Raw genomic sequence first — 23,732 nt, forward strand, 5'->3', positions numbered from 1 at the left:
CGTTATCATTCTCACGTGCTTTGATCCCTTTTGCCCATCTGCCTGAAAGTGAGCTGGAGCAGCCATGGTGCCCAGGTGGCCTCCCAAAGCACCCCACAAATGGCAGAGCTGCTCAGCTCTTGAAGACCTGCTGGAAACACAGCAAGGACCTGTGATTTTACCACGAGGCAGCATGTCACGTTGCATGCACGTGGGCTTTCTCTGGGAGTCAGCACCAGAGGCTCTGAAGTCTCCATCAATGAGCGTGAAACCTGCAGAGCCCTGAGAAGATCACACAATCCCTCACGTCCTTGCAGTGGTTTCAGAGTGCAACATACATGTGAATAACCTTAGCCCCGTGTTTAATATAGCAAGAAGAGAGAAGTGTAAGAAATAGGCTGAGTTTGGCAAGGCACACCAGCTACATAAACTCTTTAGTGCAGTTTCTGTTGGGGAGCAAGAGCTACAAATGCTGCTCCACCCAAGCAGATAGCAGAGTGCTTTTCACGCTCACTGCTTTTCCTGTTATAAAAAATTACTTTTATGGCCCAACTGAAAGACCTGCAGAAACTATTGGTGAAATGGCACCTAGTAAAAACATGGGCATCAAAATCTGGTTTATCCACGGTTGCTAGTGCATTGCCCATTAGCTGAAGCTTCTGATTGCTTTGCAGAACATCTCTGTATGACTAAAGGGTTTCGGTTTTCAGCTGATGGGGGAAGTTTAAAACTCAACGAGAAATAAAAGTTCCCACTGACATTTAAGCAAAGCTTTTCATGCTGTGTTTTTTTTAATGTCTTTTTTTCTGTTTAATGGAACCCTTCATTATCACTTTTCTGGGATTTCAATTTGGCTGCATTTTCCTCATACTACACCTTTCTGCTTTGAGATCTGGGTGGATTTTGGGCACCACCTTGTTTCATTCCAAAAATCCTGCTTTTCACGAATTTAAAACTTGACTTTTGGCAGTTCCTCTGTATAGCTCATACACTGCTTAGACTATTATTGTAGAGTTTGTCTGTGTAAACAATACTTTACTGCACGTATTAGAAAAGAAGGACATAACCTGAAAAATGCAAATAACTATGGACTCAAATCACTAACTGCCCAGATCAGCCACACTGGCTCCACTGTTCTAGGCAGAGACATTTGGGAAGATGGACTAAGGAAAGATCTGAGCAGCCTTTTTATTTCTCTGATTTCATGTGTCTGGGATAGATATGGTCACTGATTACGGGGGAAGGAGACAGCACTTAGTTGTCAGAATAGTTGTCCTGCTAAACCAAGCAGATATGATTCTCCTTGCACACAAATATCAGCTACAATAGTATCAGCTAGAACAATCTGGTTTTAAAGATTTGATTCTCCTGGACAAATACCTTTGAATACACTTGAAAACTCCCAGCCTCCCCCCAGTTCCTGCTAGCACTGTGCATGCCCAAAGCACAGCAAAGAGCAGGTCACTACTGACACATCCAATGCCACGCTGGGAACAGTGACAGTGAGTGGGACAAAGCCCAGCACTGCCTCTCAGTGCCCCCGTCATAAGCCAAATTAATTTCATTAAGCACAGCAGCATACATTCCAGCAGAAGTGCCTCTAATCACCCCTTTGCATTGCTAAAATGCCTCCACGGCCCTGGACTAGAAAGGGAGCACTTAGAAGGAAACAGCACTCTGAGACAAATGACAAATAAGACCCAGTAACTGATTTCTATCCAGTCCTCACAAAGGAACATATGCTGGATAAACAGATTATTTCAGTCATGTGTTGAGATCTGTGTGAGATCAGGATTCCTGAACACAGAAGCAAGGCTTTAGTTGCAGTTTCGTGAATATTCCCATAGGTTTCCGAGCACCACGTCTGCTGGCCATGTACTAGGCTTTCATGTTCCAAAGACATCCAAGTACTGTACTTGCTTTCTTTTGGAGAGTTTCATGACCAGATGAATCATGATTTGTATAAGACAATAATGTTATACGTTTTCAACCCTTAGAGCTGCAGACTGACACAGAAAGCTGAGCATCTCTGCCTCAAAATGACTCATCTCCAGATACAAAACCCAGTTAATTTTTAAGAATGAAATGATGCACTGTAGAATGTGTTGTGCATACTCCAAGACTATCACAATCATAATACAAAAATAAAACTGTAACCACCTAAGAGCTATTTGAACGCAGACATTATTAAAACATTTTTTCTTAATAAGCACATATTTGACACCTTCCAAATAACTTTTTATACATGTATGTCTGCTGTTTTTAATTCCATGTTACTCCCCAAAGGCATCTTATTATATTGCACAAAATTCAAAATTTGCATATGGCAATGTCTTTCGTTTAATGACCTCATGATTAAGAAATCTGAAAGTTCACACTGAAACTGTACAACTCCAATTTCATAAGCCACAAGATAATGTTATGAATATATGCACAAATGCTGCATAACAGCATATAAAATATGCAGTTATATATTCAGATTTGCAAAACTAATTTCACAGCTGTTAATAGTCTTTGAACATAAGACATTTCCTCATACACTGAGATTTGCAACTGCTAAACATGCTGATGAGACAAAAAAAATTCCTTGCCCTCAGAAAGTTTAACCCTGTACGTTAATATATGCTATTGCTCTCTCAAATCACTTTTTTTCATGCTTTTCCCTCATTTTAAAGGAGCAGGAGAGATACTGGAGAGGAGAGTAGAATATATTTTAGTATTACAAGAGTTAGAAATGTGCAATGAGCTAAGGTGCTAATTGCCACTTTGACAGCAAAACAATTGTTCCTGTCCTGAGCATATTTTATAAATCAGAATCTTCGTGAGAATATTAATTTAGGATGCAATCCCATCACTGCTGAGGTCCAAGGAAGTTTTGCCATGGACTTAAAAGAGACAAGACTTAACACTTGGTATAGGTCCATTCAAGTAGCGATAAATAAGAATATGGCAGGAAAAAACCCCCAACAAATCTTTTAAAGGAGGTGAGATATGCAAGATTTGGGGAGCCTTATTTTTTCCTGCTGGGAAGCCCCTGACTCTCAATTCATTTGGTGCTCTTTCTGAAGATGATTTCATCTCCACCCCGTCACTCTGCAGAGGGAACAGTCAGGACTCACCTGCTTTCAAGAGGACCGTCTATTTTGGCTGATGCAAACAGCTTAGGTATTGCATTAAGGAAATAACAGTATTGCAAAGAATTAACTCTGTGTCTGCCTTCAATTTTCCTCTCTATAAACTGTGATGAGCAATGGGCAGTAAGCCCAGACCCCACGTTAAGCAGCACGGAACAAGCTATAGACCATATGGAGAGAAATAAACTGCCACTTCATACACAGGATATCTATAATGCTTTTTTGCTTGAGTCAGCTAATTGCACATCCGCAAATCAGCACATTTATAACAAATGGAGCGTTATGATATCATGGGAAATTTATTTAATATGATCAAAGTTTGCCAGAAAAAGTTCCCCTGAAAGTATGAAAGTACTTAAGAGTCCTGAGTGCCTGGGACATTTTACAGTCCTTATTGAACAAACATTTCCATGCTGTTTCATGGCAGCCAGTGGTGCAAAAGACCGTATCTTCTCATCAGCCTCACTGCAGCCACCAGCACGGGCATCTCCCTGCCGCAGGCAGAAGGTACCTCCATGGTCACAGCAGCAGGCACAGCACCCACACCTGCTCCGGCAGCAGTTAAGTTACTGCTCCCATGGGTAGCCTCAGACAAGGGTTATCATCTCCTGTCTTCTCCAGAGGCTGAGAATCAAAAAGTATAGACTTTCAAATCCTCTTCTGTACTGCAGATTTTAAGAGGTGTACTTAGCTTTCCCACATAACTTTTGTAATGGTAAAGCAAATCAATGACCTTGATCTAAAGAGCCTTTAGCAATGGTCTAAGCATCAATATAAACTCACTTGGGGTACCAGCTGAAAAACATTCTCATATTTATGTCACCAAGCATATGCTATCCCCCAACATTGCTCCACAGCAGATGTCTTTTCGCTTTCAGCTTGCGTTTTTCCTTAGACTTTAGTAAACAGATTATCACAAGTGGTTACAGCAGCTGTAGGCAGGGGGCATTTGAACTGCATACATTATTTTTCATAGCTCCTAATTTATGGGGAGGCCATACAAATTTCTGGGGTTTCGATTTGAAACAAGAAATACCAACTTTATCATAGTCTCAAGGAGAGATTAGGAGCTTCTTGCTCAAAAACTAGCACTTGCTCATTTCTAGTACTAACCTTTGTTATTTAATGCTCTCCACCACGAACTAACGTAATTCAAACATGTTTTACTGAGCAGATAAGATACTTGCATCATGAGACACCTCTAGAGCTTGTTGTGGGCACCATAACCCTGTGGAATTGTTTTTATCATAAGCCTTTTAAAGGCAAATGCATGAGTGAGGTACAGCCTAGCAGGTGTGAAGATAAGGAAAGGTTTTCTGACATTAAGGGATGCTAGAGTGAAAGGAAGGCATGTAAAAACAGCTTAAGAGATTGGAGGGGAAGAAGCTGACAAAAAATGATCAGAAATTACATTTAACTGCATTTTTATTACAGGCATGTGCCTGCCTGATGTTCAGGTTGCCAGACTGACAACATTTGCTATTAATTGGGAAAGCACTTTTCAAGACAGCAACACCATCCATTAAATGTCAGGGCCCAGAGCGCAATAGTGAAGTGAAGGCTGTGCTGCGCAGGATGGCTGCGAAAGCTGGTGAGCTCTACTGCTGAGGGAAGAAAGATGCACTAGGATGGCATTTGTTGAGGTTATAAGAGGACTAGAGACTAGGTTAACACCGAGATGAAGAATGCCTGGCCTTGTTTCTACACTTGTTTCTGATATTTGCGCTTCTCGGAATAGGACAGGTTGGAAAGAATAGTTGGCTTACGGACACAGGGAAACTTCAGCTTGCAGAAGGACGCCTGAAGGCAGAATGGGTATGGTCAGCAGTTTGTCACGTCAGCTCACCACATCTTTCATTACCACGTAACACACTGTGGAGCAGACACACAGGGAAGCTCTATCCTGTAACAGCAGTAGAGCATCCCTACTCCTGCCACTTTTTACATGTCCCATGTAGGTAAGTAGCAGCTTTTACAATAATCCCTTACAACATTTAACAGGATGCTCAGCTAGTTTTGCATGACTCGATACTTACTCCATCCTTGCAGAAGTTGCTAAACTCCCATTAGTAATTTCAGCTGCAGCAGAATCTTATCTTTTATATTGTCTCTGTCATCGGTCAGGCAGTAAAACAAGGTAAATGATACTGGGCTATTGGAGCCTCATCTTAAATCCAGTGTCTGCACTGATGACAACGGGCAATGAATGTGGCCTCGATATTTGCAGATATGCTTCAGCTAGGAAGAATAACAAATTACGCCTGGGCACAAACAACAGTCTGTACAACTGAGTCATAGTATGTATTTAGATTAAGTATCTTCATTCTGATAAAAAGTGAACATTGCAGGTCTGATCATTTGTAGCTTTCCATCATGGAAAATGTACAGCCCTCTTCAAGGTGGACATAAAAGAGCACCAAATGTAAACAAACTGTACTAAAAAATCAGTAATCAGTGGGGGGAGGGTGTGTCCCCTAAATTTCACAAGAACAATAATTTTCAGATTATCTTAGTAAAAATAAACACAAGGAGAGCTAGTGAATAGAGATGTGCAGTAATCAAATCCGTTGTCCAAAACTACTGACAGTACTTAACAAAACAAAAATTATCCTGGCAGCCCCCTGCTTTCCCCCTCCTTCCCTCCTTCCATTATTTCTTGGCAAAGATTTGTCCCCATTGGCTGGCAGATAAAAATATTCGATGAGTGCCAAAATTGAAACAGGATCCCTGAGCACATTTGTGCACCAGACTTGTTTGCGTGCAATGTTTGGGATTTTGCGAGATGACTATGTATTTTTCTAAATCAAAGCTGCACGTTATTTGCAATGCACAAGACACCAAAGACGAAAGGAAAGAGGAAAGATTATTTCAAATAATGGCAGAAGTACTTTTGCTTTCCCATGATTTGTACCCTTTTTCCCTTAGCAACCTTTCTCACCTCTTATAAAATGATGTTCTTGACTTTGATATGTCCCCTGTGACGTTCCCGTCATGCAGAGACACCACACAGCACCACTTCTCAGGAGTTAAGTGTCTACTAAATGGCCAGCTACACAACACGTGCATGTTGGTGGCAAGCGGCTGCTCAGCCAGACCACAGGCGGCCTTTATCTCGGGAAGGGCTCCGCTCTGAATCACTCTCCTCTCCATCCACTTGCTGAGTCTCACAAACCAGTGACTTTTATTCCTCTGTCAAACTAGGCTGACACTTCCGAGTCTGCTGCTCATCTACTGGGAAGGTGGTAGAGAGAAGGAAAAGGATGGGGCAGACAGAAAGGTGAAGCAACTGCCTAAGCCTTATTTCCTTAGTAAAGCAAACTGAAGAGAGGTTGGTGGTGAGAGCCTCCCAAAGAACCACTGCTCACCTCCACCAGTACCCTCACCAGCTCCTCCATCCGCAGCCAACGACCGCCAAAGCCTCTGCAATGGCATGCGCAGTCCCTTTTAAAATCATCTTCAGGCTATTGCCAGATACAATATCATTGCACCACTGATGTCTATATGTTATAGTATCCAGGACTAAACTTCTACTAAAAACACTTCAGGCAGTAAATTTAGGCATTTTGGCTTCACGTAGCCTGTTGCTGATTTCATTAAATCTTACGAAAGCAATCGCCTGTAAGACTGAAACCTGAACGTACAAAAAGGCTGGAAAGCAATCATAAAGGATGCATTGGGACCTGCATGAAAAATGATCATCATCAATCTCACAGGCCATATCGCAGGTTTTGGAGTTATCATGAAATTATGTGTGTCCACAACATTGAGAAGACATTCTTATGGTTTGTGACAATTTGCACAAGTCAGAGTTCACAAAGATTCTTCCACATTTTTTGCAGAGTAACTAAAAAGCCACTAGAACAATAATCTCCAAACTTTTTTGACTGCATACCCCATCAGAAAAAACTTCATGCACCTCAATATATATTTATAAATTATATACATGTACTACTGAAGTTTTAGTATCTTCTTCCCATACCCCAGTGGATTGTCTCACACACACCCCTCACTTTGGAGACCATTGCACGACAAGATGACAAATAATACAGACCCTTGTCTGAGCCCCAAAAGGAAGCAGGTCTAGTAAAATGTCAGGATTTTGTGAAGCCACATCCTTTATTTCTACCGAGCCACAATGTCCAGCAGAGCAAAATGTATCATGACTGGAAAATTGCTGAGGAAAAAAAATAAAAATCTAAGGCAAAGCAATTTTCAGTAAAATTTCCAAAACTGTATACTAGTAATTTAAAGTCCTTCTGCCAATCTGGAAAGCTATACCAATTTAAAAGGAGGAGGATGGAATGAGTTTTCCTCAAGTTAATGTTGATTAAGAAGAATAAAGAACCAAATGACCTTTGAATAACCATGAGAAATGGAAGACTCAGTTATTCTGTGGTGCTGAGCTGTAAAAAAAGACCATATAAATTCCTTTGACTTCAAACCTACATTTGGTAAGTAGTAGCAAACACAGTTACACCTCATAAGGGTGGAAGTTCTTTATAGTTCCAATATTCCCCATCTTGTCCTCTCCTTCATATTCGGAATTACATACTTTTTCCAAGAGTATAACTTTCTAGTTCTCTGGCATTTTTTTACTGCCTAAAACATGTAGGTTTTTTGTCAGAACTTCAGACAGACTTGTCAGAAGATAACCCTCCCACCCAAAGCTTAACATAAAAGTTTAGCCCCTGAGCCATTATACAGACTGGGAGTGTTCAACAGCCTATATGTCAAGACGTGCTTTTCATAATAGTACCCTGGTTTTCTTATAACAGCACTGAAATATTTAGAACTGTTCTTTTGCATAACTGATAAAATGTTTTGGAAAATAAAAATAAAAAGAGAACCAAAAATCACTCACAAGTCAACAAATTACAGAAAGGAGAGGTGGATACAGGGAATAGGGAAAGTTTCAAAAGTAATTCAACTCTCCTTTCCTGCTAAGGCCTTTCTCAACTTCCTAAAGCTCCACTGTCTCCCAAGATAACAAATTCAGGAGGGCTGAGATGAGGTGGTGGAGGGTTTCTAAGATGGAGCAACATACCACCTGCAATACATCTTCTTCCACTTGGCCAGCGTTAAGGCTGCCCAGCCTCTACAGTAATGCTAATAGCCACAGCCAGGTGGGATCAAAAGGCAAATTCCTCTTTCAGGTGTGGCAACCATTATTTCTCAGCCCAAGCAAGAATATGGAAATCAGCATCCACAGCTGTATTATGATTAAGTTGTTAATTAAAAAAAAAAGCCCACAAGACTTTTGAAAGATTTAATAAATTGCCACAACCTCCAAGCTCTTCCCCTACGTCCATGTGGCTTCTCTCTACCGCCTGAAGAGCTTACCAAAATCAAAATTGATGCAGAAACCTTCAGTCGGTTCACAGCAGGATCTCTCACAGTGAACTTTATAATTGGTGTGTTACCAGCTGAGCAACGTTACAGCGTTATTTGGTCTGCTGAAACCAACTCCCCGAAGTGCAAACAGAATACAAATCAGGCAAAGCTCTGAATTGTCTCTTGGGCTGCACACTCAGTTTAGGCAGTTACAGCTTAATGGATAAACCACTGACCTCCGAGACCCCTATTCAAATCCCGCTTGCGTTCCCGTGATGGGCACTGGAACTGGGTTAGGAGCATTAGTTTCAAGGAACCATTTTCCAAAGTACTGTCTGCATTTTTTGCCATGAGCCTTTTCTCTTCAATATTTCTGCTTTCCTTGCCTGTCTCATCTCTTTCTGCTTAGGCTGACTGGCTTCTAACACCCAGACAATGGTCCTTATTTACTTAATAATACAACCACAGCTGGAAATCAGACCGTGGATTTGGGAAACGCTCCTCTGAAATACGTGATGTGTGAAAACAAAACTTCCCTGCCTCACTCCGATGGTTATGGTAGCCTGCACAGGGAATGGTTTCCAGCTTCCAGCTTGGTGTTACACAGCTAGTGGACTCTTTACCGTTTGTCTGGTTTTCCATCCCTCCTCCATATCTTTTCTGGACAGAGGCATTTTGCTCTTCAGGAGTCCTCTCGCCTGCCCCAGAACAAGGGAAAAGGGAAAACAGAATAAAGCAACAGCTATCGATTGGTGTGCCGTATGCCTCATCGCTCTCAGTCTCTCACTTCCACTGCCACTTAGAGTTAGGTTCACACTGTTTTTAAAATGAGAATAAAACCTGCTGATACACAAGGTTTTCTATGTCTTGGTTTCTCTGCGGGCTCTCTTGGTCTGTGACATGCCCGAGGCAGGTACCACCAGCCCTTGCCGTGCATGCTGCCATGCTCACTGCTGCCAAGCTCACTGCCCAGCTCTGACTTTGCAGTCTCAAGGCACTGCAGGATTTAATAGGAACTACCCAGAAAACAGGGAGAATACTGCTCGCTCAGCAGCATGTACATTCACACCCAGAGAACTGGCTGTGGCACCTGTGGGATCTACCATTCCCTGCTATGAAAGCACCCCACTTGCTTTGCTGGCTGGTGCTGGGCGAACTGAAAAACTCTCAGATGAGCATAAGGTTCAGAAAAGAGAGGGGTTTGTTCCAAATTCCAGTTTACTGGTTCTACCAGTATCCCTTCAAGAGAGGTTTTGAGCATCAGTCTCTTCAAACCCAGGGCAATCTCAGTCACGTGCCAGAAACAAGACTCACGCTTTACGTGCATCTGTGCTCCTCAGATCACAGGCTCTACACGAGATGCAATTCAGCGGAGGGAGGCCCCTTGCCCTGAGCAGCAGGACTCGGAGGCAGAGCCGAACCGCAGAGCTCTTCGCAGGCCGGCTGGAACCGCGGCACTACCTGCTCCGCCACGGCAACACCCGCATCTCCAAAGAGGGGAGGCAGCCCATGGATTTATCAGAAGGAATTAACAGCGACCTCTTGATTTAGCTGGTCGCACAAACTGTCGGATGCATAAACTTACAAAAGAAAAAGGGGTATGATGAAAACCCTTGGGGATCTCTGGGAAGTGAGCGTGCTCTGCCAGGATGGGAGCTCTCTGGAACCAAGGTATGAGGGCACAGTCCCTCTGTACGGGCCATGACACCAGAGGGCCAGGAAGCAGAGGGCTGGCTGAATGGTAGGAGACAATAAGGGGGTTTGTAGATTTACATTTTCCTTCACTTTTTCATCTGTACATTTTATAAACATTTGCAATTATATCATCCACTTCAGACGTTACAAGTAAGTAACATCACTTACATTTCGACATAACCCAGGTCGAGATAAGGTTAGTTTCCAGGTACCAAACTAATACTACCATGTGCCTCAAGCAAAATTGTGGCTCTGTTTATAACTGTGAAGCTCTAATGAGCACCCAGCTCATTATAATGAAGCGTAACACAGTGTGCAATGAAGTGTGCCTTCAGATACACTGCATGGAGCAGTGTGAGAGCCAGCACTGCTGGGCGAGGGAGAGGATGAAATGCTCCTGCTGAGCAGGGTTACAGCAAACAAGGAGGGTAGAGCCAGTGTGGTAACACAGTATCTTCAGTGTGAGCTGTGGCGACTCACGTTTCCACAACAGCAGCTCACTCCTAAAGGTACTGGCCAACTTGGTAGCCATCTGTGACCCTCTCTGTGTCTCCTTCGTTCAGGGGTGCAGAGAGCATCACTTGAGCAAGAGCTAGAAGAGCCACAGGCTGCACTTGTGCTGAGCCAATATGAGCCAAACTATTTATGCAAACTAAGAAACTGGTTATACTTATGCATGATCTCCATGTAAGACTTGTTTTACACACAAACACCAGCCAAATTTATTTAATCCTTTTCATTTATAGTATTTTGGTGCCCGTATAAGGACATTCTTATTCCAGAAAAAAAAAAAAAAAAAAAAGAGTAAACAGTATCCCTTAGTCCTTCAACTTATATTCAATAAGAAGTGGAAAACCTAATTGAAAGACATCAATTGATAAGTCTTTCCTGCAGTAACGAAAACAAATTAAGCCCAATTCAGTTATTCCAGTTCTATTTGGTTTTTTAGTGATAAGACTGGGATTTCTAAAGATACATTAGGTACCAGTCTGAAATCCAAGGGAGACTTGGCACCTTGGTATTTGCTGTCTGAGCTTCTTTATAGGAGCAGTGTTTATGTTGGAAGTGTGTTGGATGGTTTAATTCCAGCCTACTGAAGAGCAGCCTCCAGGTCATAGATCTGCTGCAGCTAATTTGGCAAAAGGAGCACTGCCTCTTCAGAGAAGGGCAACATGAATCTGCAAATACAGCTTCTGTCTGGGGGAATGAACAGCTTTAATTTTCTGTAGAATGACAGTCACTGAGCAAACGTAAAAAAATAAAACGAAACAAAACAAACCCCAAAGACCCACGGTAGTAAAACACAGCTCATTCAACAAACGGAATACCTCCCCTCTGCAGGAGCTTCAGCTGCCCTGAGGCAGCATGCCAGCACGCTGCTGGGGGGGCACAGCAGAAAGGGAGAAGAAACTTTTTACATTGTGAGACTGAAAGCAATTTCAGCCATTTCAGGTTCTCACCTACCAATTCAACCTGTGATGAGCTTCTCCCCCCACTAGTATAAGCACGTTTCAGCATCTTGCTGGGATGTTTAGGAGCTGGTTGCCTTTCCCACGTAACCCTGGGAGAGGCAAAGCACTTGAGCAGTGCTTTTGGCAGGCAGCAGCGGGAAGGCAGCAGGCAGACCCCTCCACACCATCCTCATGCCAGCACACCCCAAGCCTGCAGCACGGGGACCATTTCCAGGCAACTCCTAGGAGAAGAACCCCAGACAAGCAAGAGGTGCCCACCAGTGCCACAAGGCTTTGGGCACGCTCTGTGGCCCAGGACAGGTTAGAGGAGGGATGATGGATTACCATCCTTTGGGCTCTCCATGTGCTTCAGGTTTGCTTGAGGATACAGGCATATAAGCATATAATCTGTAAGGAGCTACCCGCACCCACCCTGATCCGTGTGGGGGCACATGTCATCGTAGGGAAAGGGAAACGGGCAGGAGAAAGGAAGCACGAGTGGTTGTGCCAAATGCTAACGAGAACATAGAGAAACCAGACCCAAACCATCCATTGTTCATCTGTCCTAGGCACTGTTCTCCAACAGCCTTTTCTTTAAGGAGGAAAGATGGTTGTGACCTTCTGTCTGCTGCTGGCACTTTCCTTCCAGAGAAACAACTAGCTGGATTAAAATGTATACAGGAGCTCATGCCTGTCTTAGCTCATTTGACGATTACTTACTCTAAGGAAAAATCCCGCAGTTCTGAAATCTGAGAATTTCCACTGCGGACTCACCAACTACTTAGCCACCAAAACCGAGATCACAGAAACAAAAAATATTATTTTTAAAAAATTTTAAAATAGATTTAAATATATTTTTAAATATTTTTAAAATTATTTAAAAATAAAAAATGCTAAACCCAATGCCTAGTTTAAAATAATTTTCAATCTACTTCCATAATGCTACAGGCAATTTCAGTTAGCAAGATGTGTAGTGCATTGAAAGAGAAGCAATCAAAGACATTGTCAGAAAAACAAATGCGATAAACTGTAAATAGCAACCACATCTTTCAGATATTCAAGATGGGCAGCACTGGTTTCTTGGCGTTAACTGGAAGATTTATCATTATGGAAATGATGCTAAATTCTACTTAGAAACAAATCAGAAAAGGCAAAACCAAACTGGTGTCTCCAGTAGAGTACCCAAACTAGGATGATGATGGCAATTTTGCTTTGCATCAGTTAACAGAAAACAGTTTTAAGGGATAGCACTATATTTCTCTACCTTCATAAGCTTCTACAGCTTACAGTACTATTATCATTTAAACTGTCTCTGGGAACATACATTTCTTGTGTTTGAACAAAACCAAATCAATGCACCCCCTCATGCAGGTCAGACCTGCAGCGAGCTGGGATTTCTGGGGAAGGTTTGCTTCGCTGCTCAGGCGGAGAGCTGAACAGGTTGAGGGAGAATCTCTTCTATGTATTTCCCTTTCTGCAGTAAGCAAAAATGCCCCACTCTGAAAACAGCATTTGTAGGTTGACACAGGATAAAACAAACCTTAAAAAAATAAAGCAAGCTTAACAAAGGGGCTTCTTCTTAACATGGCTAATGGCACAGGTTCCTCTACAGACAAAGACACTGTTTGACCTACTGCTCTAATTAGAGGAGTAGTGATGTTGACATTTGTGTTGTATAAAGCAGACATGTTAATAGCCAGAGGGAAAACTGTCAGTGCCTCTAAAGATCACAGCATTCATGGTGATGCACGATGCAGCCTTTAAATATTCAAATAATCAATTCAATGCTTAACTTCTTTTACTGTTAACAAGAAACAACCTCCAAACCAGCAAAAAAAACCCAACCCCAAAAGAATCCCAACTTCAGTTAGTGTTAATGCTGAAAGATTAACAAGCAATACATGAATCAGTTTTATTCTGCCGAGTAGAGTATTTCCTTCCAGATTGTATGTAATCCAGTTTTGCCATGAAGAAACACGAGCAATTTATACTCTCCGGGGTTTTCACTTAATATTAAAATAACAACCACCAGAGACTGTGGTTCATACATTCTTATGTGTCAAGTTTACCTAAGCATCAAAAGAGACACCTCTTCTCATTTATAAATACATGAAGTGAGTTTTAATTTAACTCTGCTCTGACCTATTGCATCATATTCCCTTGACATGAGCCGCACCATTGCTACAGATGGGCACTTCACGTTTTACAGATCAAAACCCCTGCAGTAAATCCTCTCTGTGCAGTGCCCAAGTACCCTAGAATGATGGAGAGCCCTTAATGCTGCGGCTCAGTTAGCTCCAACCCTCACTCAGATTTTTCCCCCAACATGTGAGGTTCTCAAGCCCACTTTTACCCGAGGCGAACCTGAACGTTAAGTACAACAGACTGACAGGAGGTTTTGTACTGCAGTCCAAGACCGAAGCTCTCCATTCCCACCTCCTGTATCCCAAGGAAAGAAGTGTCCTACAGGCGCAGAGGTGGAGAGAGGCACAGCATCACTCATCACATCCCACGACATGCTGCTGGCTCGACACAACCCATCCTGGACACTTTTAGAGCCTGTTTTGTAATTAATTTCTGTAAGTGGATAATTGAATCATTAAGCTGAATTAAAGCAGTATGATAATGCACAAAGCAAAAACGTAACTCCTATTTATCCCACCGATCAGTCCAGCCTTCAAAACCACTGCAATGTGATTGCTACCATCAATGAATTCTGAAGGAAACAATTTAAGCTGGTAGGAACCATGCTGTCCAAGCTTAAAGAAATTAAGAAAAAAGACCTTTACAATGTTATTTTGTTTATATGTAGATTGCACCACATGCCTCCCATTCCTTTTAATTTTTCCCCTAGCTTTTTAAGACTGTTCCACTTTCCTTTGCATGGCATCCTATGTGGCCAGCATTGCTCTAAGGGAAGGCACATGAAGCTCATCTGTCTTCCCCATACAGCTCCAAACACAGCACATGGACATATATATATGAAAGGTAATGAGATGATCTTAAAACACATTATGGTGAAGGGATCTATGAGCCTGCAAACATGCTTGGAAGGTAGATTACAAGGAGACACCCCCTCTGAATGGCAGCAAAGTTTTGGGTTGCTTCAGTGTGGTAAAATCTGTACCTTGTTTGTTGATAATCAAGAAAAATCAAGCCTGAAATGACACTCATGTACAAAGAAGATAAGGAAACAGGGCCAAAGTACATTATACATCACAGCAGGAGAGGGAAAGTTAAGTTCATGTCATTCACTCTTTGCTGCACAAGTGCTGCTATTCCCTATTGATCTCCACCATAATTGTAAGTAGCCGCAGAAAGTCATTTCCACTGCCAGGACGGTGCTTTCCAGAAGCAGTTTTGCTGTTTACAATACCTTGGGGAAAAAGACGGAGAAATGCAGAGGAAGGAAGGAGATTGTTCTCCCTCAAATTCGTTTTATACTGACAGAAATCCATTGATCTTGTAGGTTTTTTTCTCATTTGCAAGGGCATATCCTTCCATTCCCTGAAATTCCCTGCTGCAAAAATTAGACCATTTAAGCATAAACTGGGGCACTAGAGGCAGATACAACAAACACAAGAGGAAAGGGCAGACATATACATGACAACAGCAAGACACGAGGCCACAGCAGATGGTTTGCAGTTAGTACTGGGCAAGAGAAGGGAGCCGAGGCGGGTGATGTGGCAGGTACACTGGCATTAAAAGGGAGATGCTGCCCCATGTAAGAAGTGACCCAAGAAGTATGAGTTCAGAAATGGAAAGCTCCGGCTGCTGTCCCTGGAGTCACTCATCTCCCGCTTGCAGAGAAAGGTCTTCCAAAGAACTAAGCTGAGACCCTGTCTTTGGAGAATGGGCTAGAAGCAACACTCAGTTTGGCTCCAATAGGGAGAAGATTTTGGTGGAAGACTGCAGATGAACATTGCAATAGAGAAACTGAGGATGGCGTAAACACCTTCCCTGAGCATTTCCAGGGAGCAGCCTGTGAGAGGACAGAATCGGCCCATGTAACGCCATCAGTTAGGGCATTTAGACCATGTTATGGTGTCATTCAAAGTCCCAGACCCACCTCCCACACGTCACCAGTCAGATTTGTCAAAGCACGGGGGATGCCTCTTCCTTTCCACCACATCCTCCTGTTTCCAGGAAGAAAGCAGCTTTGCCACAGCGGGCTCAGAGCTAGCAAAGGAACAAGCTATATTTATCCTAGAACATTTGCAACTCCTGATGGATCTAGAACATACCATGATAAAAAGGAATAAATGCTATTTTCCAGTATTGCTGTTAGCGCTTGCATAAGCCAAGTGTTATAAAACAGCATCTGACGTGACAGTGCTTTACATAGTCCCTGGAGGGACAAACCACCTGCTGGAAGAAAACAGGGAGGAAAACAGGGAGGAATCAGGCCCTTTATTAATAGGAGACCCAAAAGACCCGTATCTCAGTGAGAAAGTTTTGCGAATTCATGACTCAGATTTGTATTCTGTCTCCTCTTTATCTGTTCAGCATGTAACTGGCACATGATTTCCAGGCACTACTATAAAGCAATTTATTTGTCCAGACAATAGGAGGGAGCGGTAGGTTCCTCCCAAGCCAGTACTGCTCCTGCTTTTAAGCTTGGCTAAATGCAACCATTGCAGACTATGGCAGCTGGCAGGCTCAGCCACAGAGCCTGCTGCGAATTACTGTTAACAAACACATTTGGTTTTATTAAGCCTTTCTTCTTCCTCCAAGTGTTGTAGTCGTGGTTTCTGGAGTAATCACAGACACTGTTTAGAAACGTCTTGAAAAGCCCTCACAAGGTTCACCCTGAAGCTGCTGAGCATAGGGGTTTTTTTGGCTGCACCAGAGATGTACCTGCAGCCTGCGGGGTCTGATGCTGCATGGAGGGATCGGTCTCAACCCCACAGTCCTCAGCTGCTCCATCCAGGGTGTCCCCTTCCCTGTTAGGTTCCCCAGCCTACCTCCCTACCCTAGCAATAGGGCTTACTTGACAGAAATCAATGTTAAAATTCAGATTAGTGTATCAGGCCAGCAACTCCTACCATACCTGCTTTCAGACCAGATCAGCGATGAAGTGGGGACCACATATGAATGGAGACCCTGAACCTGCAGCTGAGTGGGAGGGGAGTGGGGGGAATGCAGAGGAAGAAACAACTTTCAGGGTTTCAGATCCAGATTTTTGTCCAGAGGAGCTGGACCAGACCACAACTTCCCCCTAACACCAGTCACTTACATGAAGCAGTAGTGTTCGCAGCTATCAGGATTTCCACTGGGAAATCTGTGAGCTCTCTTAACCTCCAGTGTTCATAAGGGGGCTGTTCCCACAGCGATGGAGAGGACTGTGTAAAGGACACTACAAGAACCCACACCAGGAAGCCATTATTTTGGCAGAATTACATGCTCACAACCCACTATCAGAGTTCCACGTCTGCCCGAGCAGAGCCACCAGCAAACGGGGCTGAGGACGAGGGACCCGGGCTGCCAGACGGGGCGCAGGGTGACAGCAACACGCGGGTCAAGTTTCCAAGAGGTCTCCGAAGTCGGGCAATGAGTTTTGCGTGTGCTGAGCCTGCCATGCCAAGAAGGGAAGTTGCTTCACAGCTGCTGAGGCTGTGAGCCTACTGCCCTGCAAATGGATCTGCTTCTCCCATTGTCCTCCTGAAATTCTAGGCTTGGCTCACACCACGTTTAATTAGTGTTTGGAGCGTTCTTTTTTTTCCAATCCCCCAGTATAGAATAATAACACTCCTGATTAGCCAGCAAAAGAGATGACTGTGCTATTGGACTGAAAGCTATAAGGCATCCGTAAAGTCTCAGAAGGTACCAATCTAATGCGGTAGAGGAAAATAGGTAATTGCAGGCTCATACATTATGGAGCCAAAGCAAATTACCTGCTGATGATGTCTTTATAGTACTGATGCTGGGGGTGGAGGGATGGTTGCCAAATGGAAACCCGCTCAGCCTTGGGAACCAACTGACATTCTTATACCCAGGAATCACGTAGAAGCTCACAGCAGATGGAAATTGATGGCTGTAATCTCCACGAGGAGGATGCTGGCTGCACTAAGGCACCCCTGCTACCCACCCCATGTGGCATGACCATCAATCTGATGTGTGTTATTAGCACAATTCAAGGTTGCAGACCGTTGCTGGAGAAAGAAATAAAAAATCCACAATGTGCAATTTCTGAGGGAAGCAGAGAAAGAGGATGGCAATTTTTGTCAGTTCACGGGATGCTCTGAAGTTAACACATGGGTATTAGCGGGACACACGTACGTTTCTGTGCCTACAGCTACACAGTGTGGTTCTCTGTCTGCCTGGTCACAAAATCAGTGCAGCTGTTTTTTACAGTGCTGGGCCACATAGAGGGAGAAGAACGATAGTGGAGATGACCTTTAGCGTAGCATCAAAGGTATATTTTGAAGAGTTGCAATTCCACTGAAATACTGTTCAGCTCAGTGCAAAATCGGTTCTGTGAGATACTGACATTATGAAGAGTGATGGCTGGTGCTATGCAGGGAACGGTGCATGCTACATCCAGCTGCACGAGCAAGCAGAGCACACCCACGTGCCTCGCGGTCGGCACTGCCGGTTCAGGGGATTCAGGGCCGCCTTCGTCACTCTGACTTTCTGGAAAAGACAGAATCAGGGCAACTAACTTTTTGCCATGTGCCACATTTGCTGCCAGCAGATTTTCTAGCATGTGCACAGTCACAGCCAGATTCTGCTCTCCCCCCTGTATTTCCATGGATAAATAGCCTAGCATACATCAAGATAAATTTATCTTGGGTGTAACCTCTGGAAAGTCATTGTCGTAAGAACAGAATTATGTGGCCATAGTACAGATGAAACTGTGTCACTGGGGAATATAATTTCAGATGTATTTCTCTCACGATTAATAGCCACTAACTTTTTTAGGGGAAAGAAATGTTGAGAATATTTTACTAAATGCAAGTTTAAGAGAAAATAGAATATTGATTTTAGAGAATAATTTTCAAATGCTTGTAACGACAAAATGTTCTTCTGATACATAGTTCACAAAGATAACCCCAGGCCAGAGTAGGTGGAGACTAACATATTGATTTCATTGAAGCAGACAGAGTATGCATCAGTTTGAAAGCTGGCCTTACCATTTTCCTTCTCTGAGTCAGTAGCAGAATGGCATAATAGGAAAGCATTTTTTTAAAATATCCACTGTGGCTGATACAGTTGAAAATACGTTCTGAAACAGCTCTGATGACATACAGACTGATAGTAAGTGGCATTTACAATATAGCGTGATTCACATAGACATCCCTATTAGAACATGAGTTACTTCTTAAGATACATTCATCTTATAAGGATTTACTGCAATCCTTAAATTAGAAACAAACAGGAAAAAAACACTCAGAAGCCCATAATAGTTATGTTTGTGTTCTTTCATCTTGGTGTTGGTAGACACTGCTCAGTGTGCTTCCCATCCTAAGAGGATATTTTGCCTTTTCCCCCAAGCCTAGCAGTAGTGGTCCATTCTACTTTCAACAAATGGTCCCAAGAGGCTGCTTTGTTTTTAAAAAGGAATATGAAGGGACTAGAGAAGGCCAAATTGGCTTGTCCTAAGCACTGCTTTGTAGTGAAAATCTGCCCTCCAGTGTCATCCAGATGCTGTGGTTGAACCTCCACCAGCGTCATCCTCCACAGAGCAGTCCCACTGCCAGGGCTGGAGGATCTTGCTTTCCATGTCCAGAGCCAGGTGCAGCATCAAACCCAATACATTATTCAGCTACCAGATTTCACTGCAGATTTGGCAGTTTGCTAAGGTACAAAGGTTATTCAGCACACATTACTGCTTAGGAATCATTTACCTATTCATAGCACATCATTTACGTTTTCTGGAGTTTTTTAGCAAGGTTGTTCTAGGCACAGTAGATATTATAATAAAACATTCAATATATATTGAAAAGTCACCAGTTCTTGTTTTATTTTTGCAGATTGAAGGGTGAATTTCAGGGCAGGATGAAGCAGATGTGTAATTTTTGATCCCTTGCAGTGGTCTCAAAGAAAAAGTGAATAACCATTCTTTAAATCTGATGGCAAACTCTTGCCAGCAACAAAGACATCCTTTCTGCATTGGAGGCATTTCTGAGGATTTTGCAAGATATCCCCATCTATGCCTTTTCTATACCCGCCTCTTCTCCCCAGAGGCCTTTTGCCCATCTTATACATTCATTTTGCAGCCACATCACACATCTACTCCAAATCCAGTGTCTGAACCTGCACCTCAGCCACATTACAGTCAACAGAAAGGCTCTCCCCCTCCCCCAAGCCAAGGGATATTGATAGTTTCCATCAAGCTAAATTTGTTTAAGTAGAAATTTTAGATATAAATGGACAAATAAAAAGCCCAGAAAGAAAAACACGGCAGTGCAGCATCATTGTGAGGTGTGCAGACTAGCCCTAAACTGATAAAAGCTGTTGTTGTAGAGGTTATGAGTCCTTTTCACAAAGGAGAAAGCTTACATAACAGTACAAAAAAACAGTTCTTCCTGTGAAATCTTAGTCTTTCCACGTATGCTGTCCTCCCTGTATGGGCTCCTCTGCCACTCTGCGTACAGATTTACTGCTGTCTCGAATACCATCAGAGCACCCTGACGGAGCAGGGACTCTGCCACCAGCAATCTCTTTGTAGATATGAAACCTTTTCAAGTGCCTGATGGTCTTCTGGAGCTTTTCCTTTGGAGCTGACTAGAGTGAGAACAAACTACTTCCACGCCACACAGCCCCAGTTTTTCAATTTTGTTTAAATTAAATGGGGACCATCACCACAACACTCCCATAGCATTTTCCAGAAACAGGGAACAGAGAAGAGAATCCTTTCCCCCTCTCCCAAAGGCACCACTGTCCCTCAAGCAGGACTCCTCCCGGTTGACATCTCTCAGGGACACAGTATGGGAATGCTTTTAATTATTTGCCTCTTGGCTGATGTGCTACAGTCTTTGCTTGGGAAGAGCAGGTAAAGAAGCAGGGGAGGAAACTTATGTGGTTTGTGGTAGTTCTTAGCATGTTGGGTTTACTGGGGGTGGTTTTTTTTGTTTTAATGAGTCTCTTCTGTCTGGCTTTCAGCTCTGAAGCAAGTCTTCCTGCACAGAAAGCCCAAACTTTCCATTGCACAGAGATATCAGACTACACCACCCAAGACTAAATGCTATGTGCAGTTATTTCCACTTGGTGATGCCAGAAAACTCACCCAAAGCCACCGTGCAGGTGAGTGGCAAAGCCAGAACCAGACCCAGGAGCTCCAGATTGCAGCACAGTTCCTCCTCTGCTCACCCTTTTCAAACAAACCACTATGCTTATTGGAAACCTCACCCCAAGCCCTAGACAGCTACATATGGCAGAAGGAGAAGGGAAAAGAGAAATAACAGTAGCAACAGGAGACATCTACAATCTCTAAATTTTCACCATCCACATGCTGTACTTCCTAACAAGGCACCTCCATAAAAAGAAAAGCCTTTTTAACAATGCTGAGGATTAAACACCAGTCAAAACTGACAAAGAAAAGCTTGTTCAGAAACTCTGATTTATTTCTTGGGGATTAATGACACTTGAAATCAGAACAAACCATAACACTACAATAAACAACCATAAGAAGAAATCAGTACATAATAGTGATTTATTTCTCTTACAGAAAACAGAAAAATTGAACTATTATGGATGAACCAAATCAAAACCATCACTTTTGGCTATAGCAAACCTTTTATTTCAAATTAAACTAAAAACTAAGTGTTACTTTCCAATTTGGGATACTTTAAAACTTTTCTAGTAAAAGTAAAGGCTAATTTCATAAGGGGACTTAAGAGCATGATTTCACAACCACTGCGGAAACTGCCTTGGGTCTGCACCGCAGATCTCTGTCCTGGCCAACTCTCTTCCTTGGCAGTGGGAAATTCTTGCAGAGATGCAGTGAGCTGGGGTGGGTGTTGCAGCCTGGGGTACCACCTCCCCCCCACTGCCCAGGCTCCTTCCGAGCCCATGTTCATCTGCATGTGGGCCCACAGGTTGTTTTTGCAAAAGCAATAAGCACGTGGGTTGATTTGTATCACTGATATTAATTATGATTTAAATCAGTAAGATTAATTAAAACAGGGTTTCCTGTGCTATCTCCATTTTGGTTTGCATTTGCGCTTTTTTAAGCTATTTTCCCAAAGGAACTCTTATTGGATAGAAGAGACTTGGTGCTTTCTTAGGTCATCAGGAAAATACATTACTCGGTATCTAAACACAATAAGCAGTTACACAGATTAAACATACCTTTATTCAGAATTTTAATTTTTACATTAACTTATGCAAAAGTGAATGATGTACATTTCACATTTCATAGAATTTTGTTTTTTCTGGTTTTGATTTGCCACACTGTGTAGTGATTGAAAATTGAATTATAATTCACAGCATACAAAAATAAGCTTACATAACTCTCTAAGTGCCATCTAAAAATTAACTTTAAAAATATTACAAAATAAAGATAAAATATCATCTGCCATCACACTGAACTGACAGACTTTAAGCTTGGTCTCCCCCACAGCTTTAGAGCTAGCAGATCTGCTTGATTACATTTTTATTCATAATTAGAACACCAGGAGAAAAAAAACCCAAAACTTTATGTTTATTCTATTCAGTTTCCAAATTTTGATTTCACATTATTCACCTGGTGGAGATGAACTAACAGGAATGAATGCAGCTCTCTCCATACTTCTGCAGGAAGAGGCAATGGTGGTTTAACACTTAAATGCAAACTACTTTCAGACTTCCACCTTTTCTGTAAGTAGACATTCTTTGTAACTTCAAGAACCAGCGTGGAGCACTGACTAAAGTATTCTTAAGTGAAGGTAGCTTTTAACAATTCTTTTTTAAAGATATAAAACAAGCAAACAAAAATGTTCATCCAGCCAAGCAATGAGCTGTGGCACACACTGACAAAGGCTCTCGGACTAAAAAATATAAAATAGAGTTTATATATTAATTATATATTTTAAGTATTTGTGGCTTATCAAAGGTAAAACCCAAGCCCTAAATCCTTCTACTAGGCTGCCTTCTTGTATTGGTTTTCCATCCCAGGTGAATTTCCATATTACTTAGTTTTAATAATAGCACATGTTCGATAAAAGCTTTCTCATTTCAAAATGAGACCTATAAATGTCATTTCCATAATTAACATTTACAAAGGTACTGATTTCCTATTTAATGCATGATTTTCACCTGATGCTGCTTCTAACCAGGTATCAAGTAAAGAACCTCCTCCCAGCCTCTGAAGCTGCTTGGCCATGCATTGACATGTAGCTATAGAAGTATTTCAACGTCCATAGCAAGACTTCAAGGAAAAGGTGCATCTCTTGCATCTCCCACCTTTTCCAGTGTTCAGAATAATGATCAGGTAATCAGATCCACTGAAGGTAGAAAATAATCTAATAATGGCTTTCTTGGCCTACAATCCTTCCAACACCTGTTTCTCCTGCTGTGTTTGATATTTCAAAGCTCTTTTTAAATAAAGACAGTGCTATTTGCTTAAAGTCCTCATTTTAACCAAGCCTGCTGAGTATGCCATTAATAAAGTCCCACTAACAGAGACACCAGGTTAAATACAAATAATTATAAACACACTATTCAAGATTAATTTTAATCCCCAGTTAATTCCATTACCTTCTCTATTTGTTTCACATTTAACTGTCTTCTTTAACTGCCTGTTCATTTTTTTATCCAATTAAAAGAAATTCCTGAGAATAAAGCATTTTGCTTTTTATTTCTTAACTCAGCCAACACAAGACTGGCCATACCCTCCCATCTAAGCCTTCTCTACTGGCTCACGAAACACCCGTCTTGCAGCAAGACACCTGATGGACGTGCAAGATGGTCCAGCTGCAACGAGGGCCTGGAAGAGCTCCAACAAGTTCTTCAGTGGGACTTGTAGATGGAGTTTCACTCTCACCACTGGAAGGCAAGTGCCCAGCCGGCGCATGCAGTGCTGGCACGAGACCTGCCCCAGGGCTGCTCCAGGGTCTTGTGCTTCTCAAGCTCTTCCTAACTTCACGTGCAGTCCAGCTTCACAGGACCAGTCCTGCAGTGCCATCCCGACACTTCTATGCAACTTGCTGGCCCCAGCACT

At 42.6% G+C, this 23,732-nt stretch overlaps 1 protein-coding gene across 5 annotated transcripts in view; it reads right to left on the reverse strand.

The window, feature by feature from the left end:
• EVL (Enah/Vasp-like) overlaps nucleotides 1-23,732 on the reverse strand; it is a 159,336-nt gene that overhangs the window by 88,685 nt on the left and 46,919 nt on the right. The gene's annotated exons all lie outside the window — the stretch shown is intronic.

This window comes from Buteo buteo, chromosome 6 (genome assembly GCF_964188355.1).
Source record: "Buteo buteo chromosome 6, bButBut1.hap1.1, whole genome shotgun sequence".
In the NCBI taxonomy this organism is placed as follows: Eukaryota; Metazoa; Chordata; class Aves; order Accipitriformes; family Accipitridae; genus Buteo; species Buteo buteo.